The sequence below is a fragment of the Corythoichthys intestinalis genome, chromosome 13 (assembly GCF_030265065.1).
Source record: "Corythoichthys intestinalis isolate RoL2023-P3 chromosome 13, ASM3026506v1, whole genome shotgun sequence".
Taxonomy (NCBI): domain Eukaryota; kingdom Metazoa; phylum Chordata; class Actinopteri; order Syngnathiformes; family Syngnathidae; genus Corythoichthys; species Corythoichthys intestinalis.
Window position 1 is genome coordinate 23,466,393 of NC_080407.1, and position 6,000 is coordinate 23,472,392.

Consider the following 6,000-nt stretch of genomic DNA (forward strand, 5'->3'; position numbering starts at 1 on the left):
TTATTCAGATACCTATAGCATAAAGAACATGCTAAAAAGTTTACCAAACCATCAGTATCACTCCAAAACACCAAAATCATGTGAAATGATATCATAATGTGTTAATAATTTCACACATAAGTCGCTCCTGAGTATAAGTCGCACCCCCAGCCAAACTATGAAAAAAACTGCGAATTATAGTCCGAAAAATACGGTATATATATTTTTTATAATACTTTGAAATATTTTTAATCAACCATTTCAACAATTTAAGGAATTTCTGGAAGAGCAGAAATGTGCCATCAAGACCATGGCATCAAAAAATGCTGCCACACAAATTGCAGCAGGATGTCTCTAATTGTGGAATCTTAATTTTGAAGGTACTCTATAAACAATACTAATTCATGTATTTGAGGTTGATGTGTATATTTAACACTAAACATGTCCTTATACAGTTTGCAGAGCAGTATTTAAAATATGAAGGAATTCACTCTGTAGAAACTAACATGGAGGCGATGGAAGCTGCAAGACTTCAAATTGCAGCCACTCTTTTGACGTACAAAGGTGATTATTGTAAAGTTAGAGTACTATTTAATGGCACAAACATGTCCAGTGCAAAGGAAATGATCAGGCGTCTACATTACCAGAAATGAAATCTGAATCACAACAATAAAGTTTGGCTCCTACTAATAGTGTTTTACACCAAGCTGTGGTACATGGGCCATAGTTCAAACAGCAGAAATTAAGTGGACCTGTAGTTTGGAGAGATTTGTTTGGAAGCCAAAGAGGGGTTATTGATTTGTAATATATGGTTTGTTGATTGTTTTAGTTTCTATTATTTTTTTCTCATTGCAGAATCTGTGGATGAGTATTGTGTGTCCTGTTCAATGCTGCAATATGATGGTGAACAAAGCATCATTGATATGGTAAAGTGATTCGTAGATACTTGCATTACTTGTTCATAAATAACGTGGGGCTTCACTAATGTGATTTTATTTACCTTTACACTTTTAAGGTGGAGTGTGACTTGTTCGCGGTGGACACATACACAATGTGCAGGACAACACCACGATACCTTTGAATGCAGAAAATGCAAGTTGAATTCCACAGAACTGAAGAATTAAAATACAAAAAAAATTGATGTCAAATTTCAATGTAACATGATTCACTGCTTTCATCGTCTACCGTGACAAAATGTTTTGGTTATAGTGTCCACTGCATATGGTGGGGCATATATTCTTCAAATATTTGAAATGTAACAGAACTATTTTTTAAATCAACTAGAGATGTCACTGTAGCAAAAAAAAAAAAAAAAGACGTTTAAATCCATGTTCCAGGCAAGGTAAGGTAAGCCTTTTTTTTTTTTTTTTTTTTTTTTTGTGCATAATTCATGGCAAAATTATTCAAGGTGCATTACATATTAAAATCAGCTTGATACAATGGCGTACCGCAAACAACATGTCACTTCCGCTCATTAATATTCATGACATTAGCTACTGTTGCTAAGTAGGGACAAGCCACCGGTTGTCCCTATTAGGAAATGAATGGAAATCGTGTACAAAGGAGATGTTAAAAGAGCTAAACCTACCAATCCTCTCCGAAAATGATGTGCCTGCTGCCAAGTTCAATGGCAAAGATGTGGGAGAACATAAAAATGTTCAGTTAAAGAGATGGCTTGAGTGTCGAAGGCTGAAAAAGACGAAAAAAACGAGCCGACCTAAGCATAGCCTTAGCTTTTTTATCGACGCAATTGACAATGACATTCTCCTGTTTCAACAAGCTATCCTTTACCATCAGCCCTGTCTTTTAGTTAGCTTTGTGTAGCGATCGCAAATGCTACTCAGTGACAGCCAACGAACACTTTTCATTTTTTAATTGATAACAAAACTTAATTCTATAATTTATTGACACTTCCCCCTTACTAAAGTTGTTTATATATATATATATATATATATATATATATATATATATAAATATAACAAACGGTAACAGTGGCAGTCAGATACCATTGTAATTCTTTTCAGGTCATTCATTGTCAGACAGAAGCAGTATGGCATAACGTTACGCTAAAAAAATAAGTTAAAAATATAAATATGGCTTACCTCTTTGTCCTCTGAAAGACCATGCCAACCCAACAAGATGTTTACTGCATATGAAATGTGAATGGATTCACCGAGCTGGTGTTAAAAGTCCGCGCAAGTTGATTCGGTCTTCACATTTTTTCCTCCCGAGTTTTTGCTTTCCGGAAACTTATGAAGAAAACATCCTTCATGTGTCGTAATGTCTAGAGTCGTTTCTACAAGTTCCAAAAAAGCAATGCATGATTGGCATGTTCGTTTTTGAAAGATTACCGGAGAAAAGTGGCCCAAATTAAGCTGTATCCATGAGAGGGCGGGTCTATAATTACCCACTTCGGCTTTACTTCCACTTTATGATACGACGTCACGGTCTAAAAATGGTATGCGTGCGTTATGCGATTGAAGTGTTTACTTTTTAATTCCTGATTGTGTGCCAACAGCTGATTTCTCACATGAATCACTTACACATTGATCATATGTTAACAACTTTTGTATAGTTATGCACCTTTTAGTATCACATTTTGTAAATTGGTGTGTCTTTGCAGAATGTTGCTTTGATTAAATTTCTCTGCGCTTTGTGTGTGACTAGTGTGTCTGTGTCCTGGGTTAGGGAGTGAATGAATGGCCACTTTGCTACTTGGAGTGGTGATCCCATCTCAAATGCAACTATTTAAAAAAAAAAAATGTTTTGCCATGAATCTCACCACTCCCATTTAATGTCTATTAAAGAACATCAAAAGGGTGAGAAAAAAATGTTTTGCCATGAATCTCACCACTCCTATTTAATGTCTATTAAAGAACATCAAAAGGGTGAGAAAAAAAAAAAGCTTAACACAATTGGCAATAAAGGAAAGTCAAAACAACGTAGTTACTGGAGCATCGTTGTAGCATACTTAGGTGGGCTACTCTGGTCGCGTTTGTTCGCACGAAATAAAAACAAAAGAGGTAAAAGGCACAGTAGTATTTGGTATGATTAAATATTTGAAGGCTGGGGCATAAAATGTTCTCCAATACAGGTAAAACCAATGTATGAGAACAAACATCGTCGTAGCATACAGAGGAATGCTACTCTTGTTAACACTGGAATATTGTAATATACGTAGGAATGCTTCTCCGATCAATTGTACCAGTCCAAAATAAAACCAAAAGGGACGTTGTCTTTTGTGAATAATCTAAAATGTGAAGGAAAGAACGTAAATTGTCTTCCAATTCTAAAATGATCCACCTAAAACAACATTGTTGTAGCATACGTAGAATGCTACTGTGATGAGGTATGCTCGCACGATAGATGTAACTGTCACACTGGCATTCGGGTATGCTATCATGATAAAGCATGCTGGTCTGGCAGAACACCGGTCCAGGAAAATAAGGCGCACATCATACTGGTCCGTAGCGCAAAAAGCTTGGGGAACACTGGTGTACAGTATACGTATCATCGAAAGTGACCTTCGAGTCTGCAAAGAACAACCTTTGCGTCAGTGACGTGCGGTGAGGTTCATGGTTGGTGAGGCAGATTTAGTGTCAGATTTCCAAATATATAAACCAAAAACCAAAAAGGGTAGCTTATTAAATTGGCTACTGGTTATTTCATATCTCATCAGCATTCTTCACAAAACACGCACACACGGTACATATTATCGATACGTAAAAGTAAGAAAATAACATGCATTTGCTCTACACCCTCAATGTGTTGGCCGTCACAATACTATAATTCATGCAACATAAATGAGAGAAAAGAGTGGTGTACAAAACCACAGAATTCAATTCTGACCTTTAGTGAAATATTCAGTTTTTAAGACTTTTAATTCTGATACTTTAATCAATTTATTACAGATTGCTAAACAAAAAGTGTGAAAAGAAAAAGAATATTTTATTTAAGGCCAAAATTTAGTTTTTTAATATTCTATTGTATTTTTCTTAGTCTAAGCTCTTTTTTTAAATTTTTTTATAAGATTTAAATGAAAACTGTTTGTGGTCTTGCGCCTGTCTTTCACCACAAAAACCGCTGTTACTTTGGGAGGGCATAGGTTTGGTCTCAACATTCGTAGGGACGATATAACAGCATAACCTGCATGTAGGTACACTTTTTGCTGGGGACGGGACATTAATTAGACCAAACAGATTGGATGAAGGGGGCAAAGGGCCACATTTCTCATGTATATGAACATAATTAATTAATAGGCAAAATGATCAATGCAAAATAAATCCTTATCTACTGATAATAACTTTTACGTGCATTGGTTCAGATGATACACTGTTCGATTCAAACCTTTGTTTTCAAAAAATACTAAAGAAACATTTTGAAAACTTCCTGAATAAATGTCTGGTTTTTATAAGCAAACATAAACATAATGAAAATAATTCACCTAATAATGGTAGGGTCAATTCTATCCTTACAACATATGGAATTATTGAAAGATCTAAATTCTCTATATAACTGAACATTATATCATGCAAAAAAGGTAAGGTTGCTTAAAAGTTGGTGGGACAATTTTAGCATCCTGAAAAGTTGGTAGTGTTATGTCCCGACCGTCCCTATGCAAACCTACGCCCTTTTTGTTAAAGTCCTCCTTATTTTCCTTTACTTTAAAAAATCTCTCCGCCTCAATGGAGAGGATTGCTTCAATTAGATCGTTCTGTGTTCTATTTGACAAGCCAGAAAACACAGTGCATGTGTCCAAATGTCTAGCTAACCTTTCATCTTTCTCAGCAAAACCATGTAATCGTTCTACATATATGCCACGTTTAGAAGAGCTTACACGCTCATCTTTACCACAAAATGTTAACTCCTGTTTAGCTAGGATGCCGATTGCATTAATGAGGTCTTTCAAACTCTTTCGGTTTTCCTTTACCTTAGCAATGTGGATGCTACCGTTGAGCGTCCGCTGTTCGTCAAAGCCAAATCCATCCTTGAGCTTCCAAAAGTTTTTAAAGCAATCAGGCTTTGAATGTGAGTGGTCGAGCTCTCATGTTTGCTGAGGCTTCGTGGTAGTTTTTTAATGTCACAATATCCCGTGTTAGTCCAGACATTGGCACAAGTTTAGAAGGCAGGGAAAGCAGCAAAGGCGATTTTTCGAAGGACAGCCACATAGCCAGTCTTTTCAGGTGTACCAGTCCATTTGAAAAGCGCGAGTTATCTTCTGTCCTGTGGTTTGAAGCAAACCTTTTAGCTCCGGTGTTGTGTTAATCGCGTCCACTTTTGACGGAAAGTCCAGTTTCACGTACGCCCCCTTTCAGTGCGGCAGAGTACTATCTGCCGCAACCTGTGCTTTTTCACTGCGGTTTTATTTCCCATCAGCAAAACTAAATATGTCGCTAACAAACATTAAACTTTAAGGGTTAAAGACATTAGCCAGACTGTGGAAAATCAGGTAAAATAAACGTATCTGGAAACATTATAATGGCGACATGCAGATGTACGGCAACCAGCACGCTCCAATTCCATGTATCAACCCAGTTTGTTTTTTGTTATGGATTGCGCATTCAGAGGTGAGGCTTTACCCGTTGCTGCCGCACCTCTCGTTGCATTTCTTTATTTGAACAGGAAATAGGCAAATTCAGCGATTTTGACTATAAAAAAAGTTTTAAATGAGTCATACATAAAGAGCAATGGTCAAATATTAATATAAATTTGATGCTATAATTATTTTTTTGTCATGATGACAGGTGCAAAATGATGCACGCAAAGTTTGCGTGCATCATTTTGCACATTGTCGAGTCTTGGTAACGTGGGGGCTCCTCTTTTACGCCACAAAGTTCCTGCTGGAACTTTTCTGCAGCCGATTTAGTTCTCGCGAACATATTCCCCACTTGATTTCTAAACGCCTTGCAGTTTTGTTAGCGGTTGACCAGCTGGGCTAATCTAAAGTAGGCGACAAAACTTCAACGAGTGCCCAGACTTGAATACTGATGTTTGAGTCGGTAACGTGGCTAATGCTGGACA

The 6,000-nt window shown here is 36.9% G+C and overlaps 1 protein-coding gene across 1 annotated transcript in view; it reads left to right on the forward strand.

Annotated features, from left to right (window-relative positions):
• LOC130928046 (gastrula zinc finger protein XlCGF57.1-like) overlaps positions 1-2,730 on the forward strand; it is a 75,851-nt gene extending 73,121 nt beyond the window's left edge. The window contains exons 6-9 of the mRNA XM_057854248.1: positions 254-359; positions 435-543; positions 835-905; positions 995-2,730. The gene's annotated coding sequence lies outside the window, so the exon portion shown is untranslated. The remainder of the gene's footprint in view (positions 1-253; positions 360-434; positions 544-834; positions 906-994) is intronic.
• Positions 2,731-6,000: the final 3,270 nt, after the last annotated feature.